Raw genomic sequence first — 22,118 nt, forward strand, 5'->3', positions numbered from 1 at the left:
CGAACTTCAAAATGGACTCGCAGTGGGATGAGGTTTGCGGAGTGCTGCTCTGGAGTGTCGCTTCTGCTGGCCTCTGATTGGCTGGTAGCTTTGAGAGGGGGGGATCGGGGAGGGGGGTGGAGGGGCCGAATTTCTGCCGCCAGGGTCCTTGATTCCAGGGAAGGTGTGCTGGTGCCCAGTTAAGTGCCTGAGAGGTATTTAATTTGGCAGCCTTTCCCAGAAAGAGGTGACTTCTGAGTCATGAAGTTAAGCCGACTGATCCGCCGCTGAAATGATTAACTCCAAGTCATCAGGAAGACTTGAGAGGATTGAGAGGCCAAAGTTCAAAAGGAAACAGCTCCTGGGTAACGTAAGGGGCAGCATTTAGTGCAGGCAGTAGGGATCTGGACCACCAGTTGGAGAGATGAAGAGAGCCCCAAGTCACCTCTTTCTGGGAAAGGCTGCCAAATTAAATACCTCTCAGGCATTTAACTGGGCACCAGCACACCTTCCCTGGAATCAAGGACCCTGGCGGCAGAAATTTGGCCCCTCCACCCACCCCCTCAAAGCTACCAGCCAATCAGAGGCCAGCAGCTGTGCATTTCTTGGCAGTGCCACCAGGAAGCCTCCCGTGGGTAATGGTGCTGCACCCACCTAAGGTTCAGGATTGCCAAGGGGCACAGGGTACAGGTGAGTGATGGCGGGGGTGGGGAGGAAGGGGGGAGGGGGGTGGGTTGCAGGGTGGGGGAGGTGGGGTGTCGGCAGTAAGGGCAGGCATCGACTCTCAGTGACCCCCTCCTGCCTTGCTGATGTCAGGTCAGACACCGAGTTCCTTTGAATGTTCCCCCCCCAACCCCCAACCCGGAAACCCACAAACAACCCCAAGAGGGTTGGCATTTTGGGCTTCCCACATGACGAGTCCCCTGCCCGGTGCTGGGTGAATGCCAGCGGCGAGAGGATGAGGCCGTTAAGTGGGCATTAACTAGGGCGGGTCAGGAAGGCTGTCTTTGAGCCCTGCCACCCCTGACTTAAATCAGGGCAGAGGTGGAAAGGCATTGGGATTCCATCCCCACTGCCAAAACTGCCGCCAGGGAGGGCATTAAATTCCACCCAAAGAGTAGGCAAGAGTAGGACAAAGCAACAGCACACAGAGAGATATGTTGACACAGCGTCTTATACACAATTATCTAACTCTGCATGTGATAGGACATGTGAAGGGAGTGGCTGTGTTTTGTGTCCTGCCTATTTTGTAACTGAGTCATAGTGAGCTTCAGTTACTAGTCAGTTTTGGTTAATTTCAGTCAGAGGGGCTATGGGAATATCAGCCCAACCTTGGATATTGTCCAGGTCTTGCTGCTTTTGGACACAGACTGCTTCAATGTCTGAGGAGTCGTATAAATACTGTGGCTACAAGAGCAGGTCAGAGGCTAGGAATGCTGCAGTGAGTAACTCACCTCCTGACTCCCCAAAGCCTGTCCACCATCTACAAGGCACAAGTCAGGAGTGTGATGGAATACTCCCCACTTGCCTGGATGAGTGCAGCTCCCACAACACTCAAGAAGCTTGACACCGTCCAGGACAAAGCAGCCCACTTGATTGGCACCCCGTCCACAAACATTCACTCCCTCTACCACAGACACACAGTAGCAGCAGTGTGTACCATCTACAAGATGCATTGCAGGGACTCACCAAGGTTCCTTAGGCAGCACCTTCCAAACCCACAACCACTACCATCTAGAAGGATGAGAGCAGCAGATAGATGGGAACACCAGCACCTGGAAGTTCCCCTCCATGCCACTCACCATCCTGACTTGGAAATATATCGCAGTTCCTTCACTGTCTCTGGGTCAAAATCCTGGAACTCCCTCCCTAACAGCACTGTGGGTGTACCTACACCACATGGACTGCAGCGGCTCAAGAAGGCAGCTCACCACCACCTTCTCAAGGGGCAATTAGGGATGGGCAATAAATGCTGGGCCCAGCCAGCGACACCCACATCCCATGAATGAATGAAACACAATTTTCGAGATGGTCTCGGTATAACTGAAGCATGACATCCTCACTTTTGATGTTCAATTCCTCCCGTAATAAACATGAGGTTCTTGTGGCTTGTTCATTACAACGAGGAGCAGTGCTTTTGCAAGTGCTGCTAAACTTCGTTGTTGCAACAGGAGTTTTTTTAAATTAGAAAAAGGTTCAAAAATACGACTGCTAACAGCTGACTGTTTAAACAAAATAATGCCATTGTTTAGAAAGGTAATAAAACCGGTAGAGGAACCTTAAGTTGACTTTCTGCTTTTGGTACATAAATAGCTTAAATGACACTGGTATAAGCCCCCTTTGCACAATTAATGTTTCTTTTTATTCACACTGCAACGCTTAATCACTCTATTACTTAAAGCTAGTTTTCACTGCTGGATAATTGTAGATCATTTGCAGTTTTCTGCTATTTTCTGGAGCCTCGGAACCCACCCCCTAGCATTTTATAAACTACCGTCCAATGATCCTCAGATACACGCCAGAAGATATTTTATCTCGCTTTATACCTACATGTCTGCAATTCTTGCAATAGTTAGCCCGTTGTGTTTATCTTGGCTGACAGCCCAGTTTTGGTGACATCACAGGCTATTTCATCATTTCAGCTATGTATATAAGTGGAGAGAAGTCAGAATCCGAGTCAGATTTGCAAGGAAAATAACAGCGGCGGACTGCATTTGAATCAACAGTTAAAACCTCAAAATATTATCGTCACCAAGGCCTCCGGAGCAGCATTTTTAAAAAAACAACGTACTTCATTTGGGTTCGACAGCAAGATGCTGGCATTGGCTTTGCTCAATTTCAGTTTAGAATAATATTATTGCTTCGAGACGTGCCTGGGACTGAAGTGTGATCACAACAGGCGCTGCCTCTTTTCTCACTCCCTTGTCCAAGCTTAGCATTGCAGTGTGCAAGGACTGTCTTGTGTAGAATATTCTTGTTGCTTTGACTGAAGATATGTGGCGGCAGTGGCGGATCATGACGTGACAGAAATGAACCGTTTTAACTTTTTTTTTTCGCAAGAGTGCCTTTTGGAAAGGTAGGCACAATCTCTAATATGCTTTTGCTGATCATTTCTCATCCTTCTGTTAAATTGCATTCGGGGCGATTGCGGTGGCTTCGCGTCACTTTTCAACTAGAAGTTCTCAAACAAGGTGAGAAACTTCTCAAACAAGATGAGAAACTTCTAAAACAAGTCGAGAAACTTCTTAAACAAGTTGAGAAACTTCTTAAACAAGTTGAGAAACTTCTTAAACAAGATGAGAAACTTCTAAAACAAGTCGAGAAACTTCTAAACAATGAGGAACTTCTAAAACAATGAGAAACTTCTTAAACAAGTTGAGAAACTTCTTAAACAAGTTGAGAAACTTGAACAAAATTTTAAAAAAAGCAAGGAAATGACACCAGCTTCTGTGCTTTTCATTTTGCAAATGTGTTCCTGTAAATTTTCCTGAAACCTGCAGGTACTTTAACATGTAAAAAAAATAGTTACACTCATAACCTACAAAATTATTACTGGCTACAATTGAATCGGCGAATTGAGCTGAATTGATTTCATAAATCAAGGTTTCCCTCACTGGTGTTAAAAAAATTTTTTTGAGCACTTGAAATATGATCATGTGATCAAGAGATGGTCAAATTTGTTTAGCTCATGCTATCGTTTAAGGTTTGTGCTCAGGACCTCTGTAAACTGTTAACAAGTGGACGGCAGGGCCAAGTCCACATCCCTCTACTCCCTGCTCAATCAAGTATCAGTTCATTTCCTCTTTTCATGTTGAATAAAGTCCACATTCACTTGCTCGGTTGCAATCTATTCCAGCAAGTATAAAGCAGTTAAGTTACTTTAAGCTGGCAATCATAATTCCTGACTGTAAACAAAGAACTACCTCATAGCATAAATATCTTAATGATTTCAAAAACTTGGATAATATCACCTCATTAAATGAGAGTGTGTATAGTGAAATGCCTCTTATATTGAGATTTTACACGCGTTAGGAATTTGGAAGTAATATTAATGTTGCAATTCCAAGAGCTGGGAAACTCATAGGGATTTGAATATGAATATGAACAATGTCCCAAGTCTTGCTATCAAAATAGTGACGCTTGTTAGTATTTAAACATAAATGGTACAGCAACATCAAATGAGGGGCAGATGCCACTACCCAAAGTTTGCTGCTTGGGTAGCATTGTTTCAAGATTAGCTTTGCAAAAGTGGCATTTGTTATCTGCCTCATCACTGAATGGTGTGAAGTTAATGTTTTTATGTGGTTATTGTGGACTAAAGGGAGGGGTACATGTCATTACAAGCAGAAGTACACTTTTAGCCACGTAGCAAGTGATAATTACTGCCGGCCAACCTATCTGGTACTGAAAATTAACTAGTAAAAGTATAGAGCCTTATCCTTTCAGGTGTTAATTGTTATTGGAGATTTTTTCAAAAATAAAAAAATTACTTTCCTTTTCTGTCTCTTTTCTCTCTTAATCTAATATTTTTATGTTTCGTTCTGTACCTGATTTGACATTGAATTCAGGCACTCTAATTTACGCTTCCTTCTCAGTCTTTGCTCAGCTTTTTTCAATCCTTCAATTTGATTGATTGAGGGGATATACCGTTCACTCCGATGCCCCTTTCCCTCGCTGCACCATTATCAGCTCACATGCTCAGCAGCTTGCCGCATAAGAAATCTAAAGACCTGAACATGCAGTGCCAAGTCTAGCTAACAGCAGATGCCATTAAAAGACCCTGCTACAGTTAATTCTGTGCCAATTCATTTAAGAAAGGGCATTTGAATCACAACTTGATATGAGCTGGATAGGAATCTAACTTCCTTCACTAATAATGATCGTGGTGAATTTAGGATAAAGGTACAATGGTCAATTAAAGGCATGTCGCTGTTGCCAGGAAATTTTACTAATTTTCTCTTCGCTTCTGAAGGGCTTTCTGATGTACAGTTCCATGGGGATGTAACACCCACTGGTACCCTTACTCAGCTGGTACCTCACTTTCTAAAGTTTCAGCACACAGAATCATAATGTTAATTCTTATGCAGTCATTATGGCATGGAAGGAGGCCATTCAGCCCATCGAGTCATTCTCACAATGCAATCGGTCCCATTCCCCAATTTATGGCCCCCAAGCCCTGTACATTTACTTCTTTCAAGGTAACTCCTTTCTTAGCAGCACCAGATGGACTGCAGATTTCAAACCACATATGGTTCAAGGGCACGAACCGCACTGCCTTAAGCAATGAACAGTGAATTTTCCAGTGTGTTGGCTGCACAAATGAAATACTTATCAGAAAACAGGAACTCAGAACGTATCTCAGAGACTCAAGCACAAGTAGATAGGGCAGCTCACCACCTTCTCAAGGACAACTGGGGATGAGCAATAAATGCTGGCCCAGCCAGCAACACTTAACATCCCACGAAAGGATTTTTTTTTTTTAAAAACCCATCCAATTTTTTGCAGGTTTTATTTTTTTGCTTTTACTTTGCAAAACGAGCAACATGTAGACCTTTGGATGTTTCGATGAGCTGCTGGATCATCCCCTGAGAAAACAGGGCATCGTTTTCACTTTTCCTCCGCTTGCCCCCGGATGAAAACTGCTATTTCTAGATCTCCGGCTGAAAGGCAAAAACATGCTGATTGTGCAATACATTTGAATGGTGTCGGGGAAGTTAAATATATGTAAATGCTGACCATGATAACGGATAAAAGAGGAAATGTTGCTGAAGAAATAATGGTTCTTACTAAAGTGATTTTGCTTCCTCTCCAGGCTCTGAGTCAGGCAGCAACACGCCCAAAAACTGTGGTAAGTTCATTTTTGTTCCTATAGTTAGAGGCAAGTGCTAATTTTATTATATCCTAGTTAAGGAGCCTACGAGAATAATTAGCATTGATTTTTATGAAAATGCATTAACAACAATGGAATAATCTGAAAGACCGTAGAAAACAATGGTAGCCAAGGTGTCACAAACTTAGGGACGGGATGTATTATATGCCATGTGTACTGCCAAATGGCACTTATCTGACTTTGTGCTAAGGACAATAGTGACACCTGGAGGCCGAACACAACTTCTGATAAACAAATCCTCACTGGAGATCCCGACCTTTATCTCAATATTCACCCAGAGAGCAACTGAGTCACACAAGCTAACTGTTTGAGCTCGTGTCTATGCCGAGTTAACTGATCTCAACCAAGGCAGCGGCGGAGGGGGTAGACATGATATGGGTTCCCGTAGATTAGCATGAGGAAAATGAGCCAAGCTGACTGCTTCAGAATGCTGTCCAGTGCTCGGCGTCTGTGCCTGTGGCTGTCGGGCATGAACGGGATCAGCTTCAGCTCTAATGCCCCACAGCTGATCTCGCAGCCTAAGTTTCCACCTGAGTAATGGCTGCCTGGGTGAGGCGCCTGATCCCTGTGCAATTGCACCCCAGGAAAGCCTTCAGGAGCAGAGAGAGGCAATTGGTGAGAAAACAGGTTCCTCACTTACCTCTTGGAGAGGACTTGGGAAAAATAATCAGGCAAGTCCCAAGACTTGACTTTCTGAATTGAAGGTGCAATTTGGAAGAGGGGGGGATTACCATGAAGAGCGTTTGGATTGAGAGCACGGCAGGAAATAAGTGAAAGCTGAACAGGCGTCGGAAAGCCAAGGCAGATGAATTTTACCGCTGGAGAAATTGACCAAAGAGGAACCTCCTGCCTGCCTTTCATTGATTTTGCAGATGCATGATATGAAAATTGTGTAAACACAACCAGCTGCCTCTAGCTTGGTTTATTCACGGGTTCATTTGGGGATACATGACAACCATGGGTGGCTTTGATCACATCGGTTCCACAAAGCCCTGTTCATCATCAGGGCTTCTAACGCAGCCCACTTGATTGGCATCCCATCCGCTGCCACAAACATTCACTCCCTCCACCACGTGCGCACAGCGGCCGCAGTGTGTACCATCTACAAGAAGCACTGCAGCAACTCGCTAAGGCTCCCTTGACAGCATCTTCCAAACATGCGACTTCCGCCACCTAGAAGGACAAGGGCAACAGGCACATGAGAACACCTCCACCTACAAGCTCCCCTCCAAATCACACACCGCCCTGACTTAGAAAGTTGTCCATTTGCTGTTGCTGGATCAAAATGGGAGGTGTGGCATAACAGTAATGTTACTGGGCGGCAATACAGAAGCCCAGGCTAATGCTCTGGGGACATGGGTTCAAATCCCACCACAGCAGTTGGTGGAATTTAAATTCAGTTAATAAATTGGGAATATAAAGCCAGCCTCAGTGACGGTGACCATGACAACTATCACTGATTGTTGTAAACCCATCTGGTTCACTAATGCCCTTTAGGGAAGGAAATCTGCCATCCTTACCCAGTCTGGGCTGCATGTGACTCCAGGCCCACAGCAATGTGGTTGACTCTTAACTGCCCTCTGAAATGGCCAAATGCTGGCCTTGCCAGTGATGCCCACATCCCATAAAAGATTAAAAAAGAACTGTGTGTGTGTGTGTGCCTACAACACATGGACTGCAATGGTTCAAGGAGGTGACACCATCTTCTCAAGGGCAATTAAGCCTTGCCAGCAACATTCACACCCCAGGAACAAATGAGAAAAGCGTTCCCTCTCCAGCACCATCTCTCCCTTCAAGACCCTCGTTAAAACTTAAATGTTTGATCAAACCTTTGGTCATCCTTCCTAATCCTAGGTTCACCATCTATTTCTCCTTGTACCTCTGAAGCATTTTTCTATGTTAAAGGTGCTACACATTTTCTTGCCATCACTTGGAAGTTTGAAAAGCAAAGTGAAGGAAATATTTTGATACAATAGTATCTCAGCTTCTCTTCCTCATCTTCTGCTTTAGCTATAAGTGCAGCGTTGTTGAACAAGCGACTGTTTCAGGAGACTGCCCTCAGCAATTGACCATATCTCACTTACTGCTGTTCCAGGTTTGCCATACAAATCTACATTCATGACTGCCACCAAATCATGAATATTTCAACAGGGTTACACAAGGATTGTTGCTCTTTGGTATAGAGGTATGTTTGATTACGTGTAATAAATATGCACATTTAGATAAAAGTTTTATTCTATTTCTATTTTTAGTTCTATTCAAACCTAGAGTTTGTACTTGAGTGCAATCCAAGCATGTGCCTCATACTAATCAGCGACTTGCATTATACTGCTGAATAATGTGCTTTTTTGGCTATGGTGAGTGAAGTAATCCAAAACTGAGGAAACCTGATCAACCGAGGAGACCCTTGAGGGTCAGAAGAAGCAGGGAGGAGTTGCATTAAAGCAAAAATAAAATCTTTCAATTTCGAACCACTTTATAGTAGAACGATACTCGACCCACCTTTTAGCAAGGCACAGAAAGAGAGTGAGATCGCTGAAGTGAGAAAAGCGAGCAGTAGGAGGTGGACAGGAAAGTGAAGGCGAGATAAGGATGTGGTCTGAAGCGAGAGGTCACAGCAGAGCCGACCAGACTCTCAATGAGGAGCAGACTGATCAGAGTCAGGAAATGAAATTGAACTTCACAGGAAACTCAAGAGGTAAAGGGAGAAAATGCTGGGGATACTCAACCCGAAATGGCGATTCCCCTTCTTTCTCCGCAGATGCTGCGAGACCTCCTGAGTACTCCCAGCCATTTCCGGTTTTTATTTCAGATTTCCAGCCTCCGCAGTTTTTGCATTTTGCGTTAAAGCAGCTAGTTGGTTTAGACAATTAAAGCCTTGGGTTATGAATAACTGATAAAGTAGCTAGTTTGTTGATAACTAGCAGTAGCTGGCAAGTAGATATTTTTTTGTCTTTGCCAGACATGAGAATTCTACTGGAAATGTAAACGTGTTTAACCTAAAAGATTACAAACCATCAAATAAAAGCGACAAATTGGATTCACTTAGCAGATTTTCTAATGTCCTTTGGGGAAGGAAATCTGCCGTCCCTTACCTGATCTGGCCTACAAGTGTTTCCAGACCCACAGCAATGCAGTTGACTCTTAAATGTCCTCTGAACAAGGGCAAGTAGGGATGGGCAATAAATGCTGGCCTAGGCCAGTGAGGCCTACATCCCATGAACAAAATTAAAATAAAAGATTTTGGTGGCAATGGATGTGGGTCTGTGGTGTTTAGTTCAAAACCTTAAGCTTCGCTTTACATGCCAAAGCTATCCTACAATTTGCTATAATTACATCAACATTTGATTAAGTTAATAAAATGCTCAAGCTTATTAGGATGACCCTGATGTTTTTTTTCTCTCTCTACTCTTTCATGGGATGTGGGCCTTGCTGGCTAGACCAGCATCTGTTGCCCTTGAACTGAGTGGCTCGCTAGGGCCATTTCAGAGGGACAGTTAGAGGCCAACCACATTGCTGTGGGTCTGGAGTCACATGTAGGCCAGACCAGGTAAGGATGGCAGATTTCCTTCCCTAAAGGGTGTTAGTGAACCCAATGGGTTTTTACAACAATCAATGGTAGTTCCATGGTCGCCATTACTGAGACCGGCTTTCAATTCCAGATTTATTAATTGAATTTAAATTCCACCATGTTCAAATTTGAACCCATGTCCCCAAAGCGTTAGCCTGGGCTTCTGGATTACTGGTCCAATCACATTACCACTACGCCACGATTAATTTTTAGCTTCAGGTAAACTTTCCGAATCATATAACTGCAAAAGCATGTAGTAATTCAATGCTCATATGATTCTTCTATGTCCGGAGTTAGGTGAACTTACCCGAGGTGACAATGTTATAGATGGCAAGAAATTGGCCACTTACATTTTATTGATCCCTACCCAATGATTTTCCCTCGCCTTTCAGGTGGAAATATACATAGGAGCATAGAATGGTTACAGACAGAAGGAGGCCATTTGGCCCATTATGTCTGTGCTGGCTCTCTGAAGGAGTAATTCACCAAATGCCACTCCCCCACCCCCATTTCTCCCCGTAACCCTACACATTCTTCCTTCTTAGATAACAATCCAACTTCCTCTTGAATGCCTCGGCTGAATCTGCCTCCGCCACACTCTCAGGCAGTGCATTCCAGATGCCGACCACTCGCTGTGTGAAAAGGTTTCTCCCCCATGTCACCATGGCTTCTCCCGATTATTTAAATCTGTGTCCTCTCGTTGTCGATCCCTCCACCAATGGGAACATTTTTTTCCCTATCTACTTTGTCCAGAACCCACATGAATTTGAATACCTCAGTCAAATCTCCTCTCAACCTTCTCTTCTCCAAGGAAAACAGTCCCAACTTCTCCAAGTTATCTACATTACTGAATTCCCACATCCCTGGCTCCATTTTCGTGATTTTTTTTTTCTTTCTAATGCCTTCACGTCCGAGAGTGTGGCACCCAGAACTGGACGCAGTTGAGTCAGAATCAGTGTTTTCTAAAGGTTTAACATAGCTTTCTTGCTCTTGTACTCTATGCCCCAATTAATAAAGCCCATGATACTTTATAAAATAAAAACAGAAAATGCTGGAAAAACTCAGCGGGCCGGGCAGTAGTAGAGAGAGAAACAGAGCTAACGTTTCGAGTCTGTGTGACTTCTTCAGAGCTCTGAAGAAGAGTCATATGGACTCGAAACGTTAACTCTGTTTCTCTCTCCACAGATGCTGCCGGACCCACTGAGTTTTTCCAGCATTTTCTGTTTCTATTTCAGGTTTTCGGTAACGGCTGTATTTTGCTTCCATGATACAATAGGTTTCAATAACCACTCGCTCAACCTATCCTGCCACCTTCAATGATTTATGCACATGTACACCCAGGTCCCTCGCCTCCTGCATCCCCATTAGAATTTTAACCTTTATTTTATATTATGTCTCCGTGTTCTTTCTACCAAAGTGAATCACTTCACACGTCCCTGCATTATATTTCATCTGCCACTTGTCCACCCATTCCACTAACCTGTCTATGACCTTTTGAAGTTCTACACTATCCTCCTCATAGTTCACAAGGTTTTGAAATTGTGGTGCCCCGTACATCAAGGTCTACGTCATTAATATATATATATATCAGGAAGAGCAGCAGTTCTAATGTCAACCCCTGGGGAACTCCACTATAAACCTTCCTCCAGTTTGAAAACATATCAATTAACCACCACTCTCTGTTTCCTGTCACTCAGCCAATTTGGTGCCCATGTTGCGACTGCCCCTTTTATTCCATGAGCTCTAACTTTGTTCACAAGTCTGTTGTGTGGCACTTTTATCAAATGTCTTTTGGAAGTCCACGCGCATCACATCAACAGCATTGCCCTCATTAACCCTCTCTGTTACCTCATCAAAAAAGCAAGTTATTTAAACACAATTTTCCCTTAACAGATCCATGCTAGCTTTTCCTAATTAACCTGCATTTTCCCAAGTAACTGCTAATTTTGTCCCAAATTATTGTTTCTAGAAGCTTCCCCGCCACGAGCGGCCTGTAGTTCCGGGGCTTACCTTTGTACCCTTTTTGAAGAAGGGTGGGATGTTTGCAATTCTCCAGCCCTCTGGCACTGGATCTAAGGAAGCTTGGAAAATTACGGCCTGTGTCTTCATAATTTCCACGCTCACTTCCCTCAGATGCATGTGCATGTGCAGATACTTGTGCAGATAGGAGCATAGTTGGCTGTAATGCCCCTCATATTTAATACCCGGGCCTGGAGTTGCTGCTTCAGCTGCAATTGGAGCACAAATTGCACTCAAAACTGCGCTAGCTTTAGGGGTTTATTGTTGCTCAAGATTCTGCTCAGACGTATTTGCATACCCTTCAAATGTAAAGTGCAATTATGTAGATTGAGAGCATAATTTGTATTTTAAAAATTTCATCCAAAAAAATCCTCGCTATGTTTACTAAGGGTGACTTGGTGCCGTTTTTATTAATACAGCCGAAAATGGGTCTATCCACAAAACAAAACCCACTTTTAATCAAAGTGTCTGGCCCCATGACTTATGAGGAATCCGATTTTAAATAACTGAAAATGACGTTGGGGTTATACTGAGCCGTTTCCTAGCTACTGTCTTCACCAAGTCAGTGTCCAAGGAAATGAAAGTCTGCTTAAAAAGTTTTTAAAACTTGCCCTGATGGTGTCCCTGTGTCCCCCCCAAAAAAAAAGAAGAGATTGATTTTAACCATCTCGAGGGCACGCAAACAGGCACATTTAGCAGAAACTTGTAATGGTGATTAATTCAATCTGTGGTGATGGCCAGTTTTGATGAGCTTTATCGTGGTTCTAACGCAATATTTTTTTGAACCACTGTAAAAGATGATGGGGTTTGCTCTTGAAATAGCGATCGCTTGGTGCTGGTTTGGTTAATTTCAGGCGCATTGCGCTGAGAGAAACAGCACATCCTAATGGAAACTCCAGACCCACCTGCCCGGTGTAGATATGAAGAATGGTAACCTGGATGCTTGTTCTGGTAATAGGACTGTGCGGTAAGGAGCAGGAACACCTGTGATGTAACTCCGGGTTAGGCTAGATGCTGGGTTAGGTTAGCTTGGCTGCCTATGGACATAGCACATCAAAGCCTGCAGGAGGAGGTGGAATAAAAACAAAGGAAAGTTACATACCCTGGAGTGTCACACAGCTGCAACTGGAACCACAGCCGTGGATCTTGCCTGTACTTCCAGATCATCCTACCTGAAGTTGGAAGATTTTGAAGGAGCCTCCGGTTATCCGCTTGTCCGCCAAGGCGTTGACTTCTTAGTGGGGGGTTCTTGCATCTTGCGTTATCCAAGAACAGCCAGCGAGGGGGAGCTCTGTGGGTTGGGCTACCACCAAACTTCCAGCACTTGGAGGACAAGAAAAGATCAAGAGACAACCAAGCACTTTGGCAAATGCAAAAGATACCATGGAAAGCGAGTGACCTGACCACAAACATTTCAGGATGAATGAGAGCACAGTGGGTTCCAACAAAAGTAAGCTATGCAATAGGAAAAGGAGGCGGAAAATCAGATAACTGCTGATTACAATTATATCTTGGGGAACATTCCTGGACTGAAACCTGAACCTATGCCTAGGGCAACAACAGGCCTAATGTGGAACTGAAAGTTATTTGAACTACTGCTGGCTATTTTGGTGTACAATAATTATATCACATCACAGCTGCATAAAAAACGGGTCACCTTGAGTTCAAGTGGCAGGCAACAGAGAGTTGAATTTGAAGTTAACCTTTCCAGTGCACTGGAAGCCAAATATGACTCGAGACACATTCAACCTACACTGACCAATGAGCATTTATTGCAGGCCTGAAAGGGATGGATGGTAGCGTGAGGGCAGTAATCCAGAGGCTGGAGTAATACCTTGGAGAGCAACTTGGGGTATTTAAATTCAATTGATAAAACTAGTAAATTTACTAACCTCAGTCATAATAATCATGACACTGCTGGACTGTTGTAAAAACCTATCTAGTTCACCAAATTCCCTTCAGGTGAGAAAATCTGCCATCTTGACCTGGTCTGGCCTACAGGTGACTCCAGATTCACAGCAATGCGGTTAACACTTAACTGCCGTCTGAAAATAGCCCAGCCAGCCACTCAGCTGTGTCAAAACACTACAGAAAAAAGCACAAGTGGGGGCATTGGCAAGCAGTGGTTCAAGAAGGTGGTCACCGATTAGGGATCGGCAATAAATACTGACCTTGCCAGCAACGCTCGCACCCCAAGAACAAATCAAACGAATGTGTACACTTTTTTTTAGCCTCAATCGTAACAAAATAGTCCAGTAATGCATGGTGATAGTAATAGTGCAGTAATGCATGGTGATAGTAATAGTGCAGTAATGCATTGTGATAGTAATAGTCCAGTAATGCATGGTGATAGTAATAGTGCAGTAATGCATTGTGATAGTAATAGTCCAGTAATGCATGGTGATAGTAATAGTGCAGTAATGCATTGTGATAGTAATAGTCCAGTAATGCATGGTGATAAAAGACAAACTTGCCCCTGTACAGTACAGTCCACAATCTGAGGATGTTCCAAAGTGGTGCCCAGTTGGCGAGTTAGTTCTGAAGTGAAATCGTCACATGCATGTAGGAAGGCCTCAAGGATCCTTTACATCCCAGTCACACTCAGGCAACATGTGTGGACAGAGGAAGATAGGGTTAACATTTCAGCGCAATGATCTTTCCTCGGAACCAGATGTGTAGCACACCTGAGGCATTTTGCATTTTTGTTGCTGTCAGGTCCTCGTTTGAACATCTTGTCTAAAAATACAGAGCTTCTTTGGCATGTTGCACTGAAGTTACAGGTTTGAGACCTGGAGGGGGGTGTGAACCCAATTAGTTACATCTGGATTTCCAATAAGCCACGTGTAGCTCATAGCTAACACATTGGACAATACTGCAACATAACAGTGCTTTGTGTGCTGCTGCTGCCAATTATACAACAGTTCATCCTCTAACAACGTAAGAAATCCAACAGTATGATAAAACTTCAGAAATTTGCATTAATTATTAGCAAGGGAGAGAGTTCTACTCTCAACATGCAGGTTTCAGTTGGGGCTCTTGGCCTGTCACATCCAGTGGACTCAACCTTTAGAGCGATTGCTTGCAGCCAGTGGTCATTGCCATGGTCAGACCACATTTGTGGCCCATCATGCTCTTAGAGCAGTTCCTCTACCAGAAGGGTTGGGGGGATTCTAGGCAGCTTCATGTAGAACTCAGTCAGCGTGGGCAAGTCAAGAGAAAAAGAAGTGATTTCAAGGAAGGGTATAATTTTAATTAGTTATATAAAGTACTTCCCTGGAGAAACTGAATCAGGAGAGCATGGGCCCTGGCAATCTGGCATAAGAATTGGCACTCTGTTCTGTGTGTGTTTTTTGCTTCTTATCATTGGATCGAACCTGTTTGAATTTTGTGCGGCTGGCAACCTGTAAAGAGCATTTGGAAATATTAAGTTATGTGGATTTCTCACAACTGTCCATTCCAAAGTTTATTCACAGAAGCCAACGAGGGAAGAACGTATACAGAGATGGTATTTCCCCTGGTTTTCCTAAATCTTAACAAAAAGAAATTGCGTTTTTGTTCCAGGGCAAATTGTAGGGCAACCCCTCCTCTCCCACTCGAAATTGAGAGGCATTGTTTGAGTTTTAATTCTAGGCCATCAAGTTCCTTGTGGTTCAACATGCAAGTGGTTTGGGGGTGTGACCCCATGACCCGCCTACACAAGCTGAACCGAAGTGGTTATTACACCTTCTCTTGTCCGTGTGCAAAACCATTTTACTGGTGTGGAAACGGATGTAGGACAAGCAGGTTGGTGACCACTGAGACTGAACAACAAGTACTCAAACGTTCCATTAGACAGGCTATTGCTTTCTAGTTTCTGTATAAGGGGAACAAAAGATATTAAAATATATATCATGTGAAAAATGATTTTAATTCCCTAGCATGAGTCATGGACAGAATTTATGTGTTTGCTCACTCCCTGTGATCAGCGTGTCTTTTATATGAGGGCTGTCTGCCTTCTCCAGAGCGATTGCCCTAATTTAAATCACTCCAGCAGCAAGCTTTTAGTGAATTTAAAAATAAAAAAGATATTTATTATCACACACTTTCCCCGGAGGTTTAAAAATGCAACACCTCATTAAGTCGGGCTTACCCGTATTATCACTCACATGAAGATTGGATATAGACATGGGAAAAACAATACTATTACAACTTGTGATTGTCTCAGTCTCTTTCTTGGCAGGCCTGTAGTTTCTTAGATGAGTTGGTGCTTTGGTTGAAACCCAGGCCTTGTAAAGCAGAGGATTTCTAGTAAGCCGTGAAGCCTCTTCAAATCGCATTTCCAGGAGGTTGGTTCTTAGGTGAACTTGAAGTTAGAACAGGTTGGAGAGTGTCCTCCCACTTTCAAGGTATGGCTGTTTATTAGCTTGGCTGCTTCATTGACTTGTAGCTGGCTCATGGGATTTCTGATGGATCTCTGTCTCTAAACAGTTTCTCTCTGTTATTTTAAGTGCAGACCACAAAATAGCTTCCTAACCATGCGACTTCTACAAATTCAAAGTCCTTTTTACAAAATACGATGGTGTGTATTTATTGATTACACCTCCTGTGTTGCTGTTTGACACTTTGAAATTCACCAGTCTAGTTTTGATGAGAGACCACCATAGTACAATAGAAGGTTGATGGGAATCCATTCGCATTCATCTAACACACATTGAGTTTTGATGTTCCTTTTGTCCATAGTGAAACAGAAAGATGAGCCAGCTGGAATTCTATAGTTCTTTTGTTGACGGTCTATCCTTAAACAAAGAGATATGCGAATTCTCCCGATGGCTGTGAATGTCCATACTTAGTTAGGCATTTGCTTGAGACTCAAGACTGAAGCTCAAGTCAAAGAGTCAATGAGTTGCAGTAATAAACTGTGTTCAAAATTTTTAAAGTATTGACAAAAAGGTCAAATTATACTGCAACATTTGAAAACCTTGGTCATCATAGAAATGACAACAAGAAAGAAAAGAAAGACTTGCTTTTATATAGCACCTTTCATGACCAAAAGATGTTCCAAAGAGCTCTGTGGCCAATGAATTACCTTCCAAATGTAGTCAGTGCTGTAATGTAGACAAGAGGCAAAGTCCCACAGACAACAATGTGATAATGACCAGATAATCATTTTTTTTTAATGATTCCTGGTTGAGAGAGAGATATTAGCCAGGACACCGTGGGATTTTTTACGTCCGCCTGATAGGGCAGACGGGGCCTTGGTTTAACGTTTCATCTGAAAGACATCACCTCTGACAGTGCCGCACTCCTCAGAATCTACAGCCTAGATTCTGTGCTCAAGTCCCTGGAGTAGGATGCGAACCCGTAACTTTACAGTGTGCTTCCCACTGAGCCACAACTGTTAAATAAATGGAAAAGTAGCCGTAGCATCAATAAAATGACATGAACCAATGGCAGGCTGAATTGAAATGTAAGGCGATGAAACTGATGTTCAGCAATCGTAAGTAATGGGAAAAGAAAGTGGGAGTCAATGTAAGGCAGACTGCGGGTTCCCTGTGATCCCATTGCACATAACTGGTAAGCATCAATTTCACCCCCCCCCACCCCCCCCATCACTTTCAATAATCTATGTTGTACTCTTTAAAACCCATGATATTATGACATCTCTAGTTTTACGATTTAATAAGATATGCTTGAAGGGTATTTCCTGTAGCAAGTCCTGTCTGTACTGGGTGGGTTCCAATCCGATATCAATCAAGAACAGTTTAAAGCAGGACTAGTCTCCCTGTCTTCTTTCTAAGCAACACTCTAGCAGCAGATACCTTTTTTAATCCAATGCCTTATTTAATGAGCACTGGAGAGTAAAGACCCTTTCTGATGAAGGCGGTCAAAGAATAGAAATGGAGTAAACTGATTGGGCGCCAGTTGTGACATAGTTGGCAGCACTCTCACCTCTGAGTCAGAAGGTCGTAGGATCATTACCCACCCCAGAGACTTGAGTCCAAAATCTGATCTGACACTCTAGTGGCAGTCTCCCCATTGGCAGTTAAATCTAGAGCCAAAGCATAGGGATTTCCAGGTGTGCAGTTGCAATGATGTCAGCAAGCAGGGAAGAGGCCAATCACATTGAAGCATTCTCACAGAGAGCAAACCAGGAAATGCAAAGCCCTTCACTCTTAATTTAAAATTGCAGATAGCAAAATAAATGGTGATTGGGTTTAGTTGAATATCAACGGGAACAAACTGTTTAAAAAAAGGCTATTTAAAGAAGGCGGAGAAATCTGACATCTCACCAATATAAAATTAGCTTTTCAGAGCCAAAGAGCGTGTTCAACAACAATTATGAAGTTCATGCTTCACAGCCAGTTACGCCTCATTCAACAAACTGTAACTCTTCAAGGATTTTTCCAGAAAGACTAACAGAGTAAATGTGGAAGCTTTTGTCGATTCACTGATTCCTGGGGATTGCACTTTTGGGGGTGGGGGATGTGGGGGGCTGCAACTTCAAAATTGCACCAGGCATCCCATGGTCGAATAATGTGCAGGAGAGTCACGTGTGGGGAAAACTGACTATGCATGATATTTTGGACTAAGTTCAGCCCGATGTGCGCCAGTCAGAGACTGATCGAGTACGCTAGAAACCGATCAAGCGGTACAGAAGGATCGACATGAGGACGCTGCTTCGCTGCCACAGCGTCAATCGCGGATGACAACTTCTGGATTTGTGCATTATCCTGTACGTCTGAGGACTCCTGAGTTTTTGATAGCAAACAGAAGTGAAGTATTTACCCAGCCAATGTTGCAGAATTGAATAAAAGCATTATGTGAAGCACATGGCTGAAGAATAGCATTGCATACATGTTGGATCCAGTGCCCTTGGGTTTGTTGGGGCTAAAGGATCCGGGTTGCATCCTTGTTTTGGGGTGACCGAGTTGGTACAGAGACAGAGAACATCCGGAGATCGTTGTTAGAATGAACGCATGCTGTTTATTTACAAATTAAACTCAGCAGCTACACTTGTGCGCTCACAAGATAAAACTCTGTCTTCACTCATCAGTGACTAACTCAAGACTCTCATACGTAGAGGTAGCCCACGCTACTCTGCTATTGGATATTACGATCATGTGACCTTACATTACAATACTTGCCTTAAAGGTATATAACATATCAGATTACTACATCCCTCTCCCTTTACTGAAAAATACATTTTACAATTTTTCAGCATATCAAGTTATTCACACAGATCAATTATTTACAAAGTCAGTCTCTCTGGGGGTTTCCTTATGCATGTAGAACATCTCAGCTCTGCAGCTTTTGAAGTTTGCTTTGGAATCTCCCTTACTGAAGTCGTCTGAGTATCATGTTCTACAGCAGGTACCTGTAAATTTGTTTCTTCAACTCTTTCAGGTACAGTCGACCCTTCAAATACATTTCTACTTGGTTGAGTTCCTTCAACAGAAAATGTTGATTCAGTCTCGAACACTGGTGGAATCACTTCTGGATATTTGGTTTCTCCACTTTGTATGTGACCCACGTGTCTTCTTATTATCCGATCTTCAACCTTTGCATGGTGGGAAAGAGGTCCCATTACAGCACTTATTTCACCGAACAACAATGCTGGTCCTTGTCTAAAATTTTTCCCAAATACCTTCTCTCCTCCATTAGATGTTCTGTCCCAACGGTGACAATTTTCTGATTTTCCTGCCTTCTTTTACCTTCCCCTCCACCCCCATCAAGTTTGGCATAATTAGGCTCAGTCTCGATCGGAGACGGCGCGTTACCAACAATTGTTGTCGAATGAAGGGTGGTTTGATAATGGAAGAGAAATCATGCTAATTTAGTCACTATCGAATCTCCAGACAATTTCTTTTATACTAGATTTGAACTTCTGAACTGCTCTCTCATTTGAAAAAGGGTTGTATGGAGATGTTTTCACATGAAGAATACCATTGAGGCTTCTCAATTGGTTAAACTCAGCACTTGTGAATACTGTTCCATTACCTGATACTAGCACTTCTGGTCATCCATTGAGAGCGAAGCTTGGCTGTAGCTTGTCTATTGTCGCTGAAGATGTGGGTGACCTCACTTTGTATGTATCCATCCATTTTGAATGAGCGTCTATGATAAGGAGAAACATCATTCCCATAAAGGGTCCCACACAGCCGATGTGTACTTGTACCCATGGACTTCCTGGCCATTCCCAAGGGTGTAACGGAGCTGTTGCAGGTAATTTTTGTACTTGTTGACACTGCGTACAACTTCTCACTAAGTTTTCTATTTCTCCATCCGTGCCCGGCCACCACACATAGCTACATGCTATTGCATTCATTTTGGAAATGCCGGGATGTGCACTGTGAAATTCAGATAACAGTGGCTTTCATCCTTTTGGAGGAACAATCACTTGAGCTCCCCACAATAAAATACCTTCTTGGCCGGTTATCTCCTATTTTCTCTGGAAATATTGTTTCATTTCACCAGACTCTTGTGTTTGTGACCAACCATAAAGAAACTCAATTTCTCACTTTGGATAAGACTGAGGGCGGAATTCTTTCCCAGAATTGCACTAAGTGCGGTAGCGGGCGGGCAAAATAGAGTCCTACTTGCCGATGAAAATTGGCGGGTTTTCACGCCGTATCTTCCCGAGACCGTCTCATTATATATTCACTCCGGCGAAACACGGCGTTTCCATGGTGGGCGGGGTCTCATTCGCCCGCTCGCCATCACCCCGCTGTTGCATCACACCATCTTTAAAAGGCAGCCACCAGCAAAGCACTCATTGCCACCAGCTCACCACCGCTGCCCAGGAGACATGGCCAGCAAAGGAAAAAAGACTGCAGCTTCCGCTTTAACAACGGGCCCCTCGGGCGACTGCTGGATGCCGTGGAGTCGCGCCAGGATGTGCTCTACCCCTGCTCTGGCCGCAGGATGGGTAGCAATGTCAGCAACCTGGCTTGGGAGGCGGTGGCAGCGGTGGTTGGCATGAGCACTCTGCAGAGAAGGACAGCTACCCAGTGCCGCAAAAGGATGAATAATCTCCTCCGTTCCACCAGGGTAAGTCATGCTTTTCATCACTCCCAACTCACGCACTCACAAACCCATCACACATTCACAGGGCCCTCACTCACTGCCAGTGCAAGGGACATCACCGTTTGCTCTCCCACACTCACCGTCATTGTCCTCATCCCGTCCATGGGACCACTCACCACCCACACAGGCCAGGCATACTTATCATCTGGCCCGGCAGGCGTCCTGCTACACTCCCCCCATCTCTATCCATGCAGGACAACCTGGCTCACAACAGGAGGGAAAGGTTTCAGACAGATGGAGGGATGCCGGAGATCAAGGTTCTGACAGAAAACAGAGCCATCCAGCTGGCCGGCGATGACCGGGACCTCTGCTGTGGATGTCCAGGGAGCACCAAGACGTAGCAGCAGGGTTAGGAAAGTTAGGTAAAAGTAGTTGCACAGCCTGGCCACGGGTGTTGATCACTTGTACATAATGTTCACTATTATCAATAAACTCCTAAGAATGTCTCCCTGCCTATGGCTCCTTGTTCTGATGGGCAGTGTTCTTGTCACTCAGATGTGAAACCTTTCTGCACAAGATAAAGGCAGGTGTCTCAGTCCAGGGTCTCTTCCCTGTGTCTGTGCAGCCTTCAGACCAAAGTGATGGTCCGGCCTCACACTCCCTGGACACATTACTGATGCCTGTACCTCGACAGTGCTGGTCATTGCTGCCAGAATGTAGTGGGCAGGCGACACAGAGTTCCGTCATTCTCTCTGTGTGCTCTCAGCATGTTTAACGTGGGGCTGGCCCCCATCACACCAGCATCTGTGACCAGTGATGCTGAGCACCAGCTCCTGAAGGGCTGAGGTGCTGAAGGCGGACACAGCATCAGATGCGTCTAAAGTTTCATGGCTGCGTCTCTGAGATGACCCTGATCATGGAGCACAATCGAACTGCCCTCGGCCAGACAGGAGTCAGAGATTCTCAGAGGCTATGTGAAGATCTATGGAGTGTCCTCACTGCACGTTGTCATCATCCTCCTGTCATCGAGCGACTATTAGGGCCTCCACTGCATCTCCATGACAGGAGCATTCTCACAGTCACAACTGCGATGTGAGGATTTACGGGGACACCTCACTACATGTCATCATCATCCTCCACAAATCTGGCAGCTATGAGGGCCTCCCGAGTGTGCCTGCCTTGTCTGGCCAGTGCGAGAGCCTCATCTCCATCATCATCACCATCGAGGACCCCTCACCCTCATCTCTGTCAGCATCCTCCTCATCGGAGGAGACATGCCTCCACCTCCTCCTCAGCCAGCTCCTCACCCCGCTTCAGCACCAGGTTGTAAAGGGCACAGCAGAAGACGACAATGCATGACACCCTCTGTGGGCTGTATTGCAGGGCCCCACCAGACCGGTCCAGGCATTGGAACCGCATCTTCAGCATCCCGATGGTCTGCTCCACCAAGTTGCGAGCTGCTGCATGAGCCTGATTATAGCGTTGCTCTGCTGCAGGTAGCCCTTGTCCCCAAGGAGCCAACCCTGCAGCCTCTGTGGACCCTGGAAGACTGCAAGGATCTGTGAGCGACTCAGGATGTAGGCGTCATGCACACTCCCTGGAATCCGTGCACAGACCTGCAGGATGAGTTTCTGGTGGTTGCATACCAGCTGCATG

The 22,118-nt window shown here is 44.4% G+C and overlaps 1 protein-coding gene across 1 annotated transcript in view; it reads left to right on the forward strand.

Annotated features, from left to right (window-relative positions):
- The first annotated feature begins 2,658 nt into the window (after positions 1-2,658).
- Positions 2,659-22,118, forward strand: part of c30h15orf39 (chromosome 30 C15orf39 homolog) — a 78,579-nt gene continuing 59,119 nt past the window's right edge. The window contains exons 1-3 of the mRNA XM_078532484.1: positions 2,659-3,055; positions 5,792-5,827; positions 7,965-8,054. The gene's annotated coding sequence lies outside the window, so the exon portion shown is untranslated. The remainder of the gene's footprint in view (positions 3,056-5,791; positions 5,828-7,964; positions 8,055-22,118) is intronic.

This window comes from Cetorhinus maximus, chromosome 30, assembly GCF_964194155.1.
Source record: "Cetorhinus maximus chromosome 30, sCetMax3.hap1.1, whole genome shotgun sequence".
Classification (NCBI taxonomy): domain Eukaryota; kingdom Metazoa; phylum Chordata; class Chondrichthyes; order Lamniformes; family Cetorhinidae; genus Cetorhinus; species Cetorhinus maximus.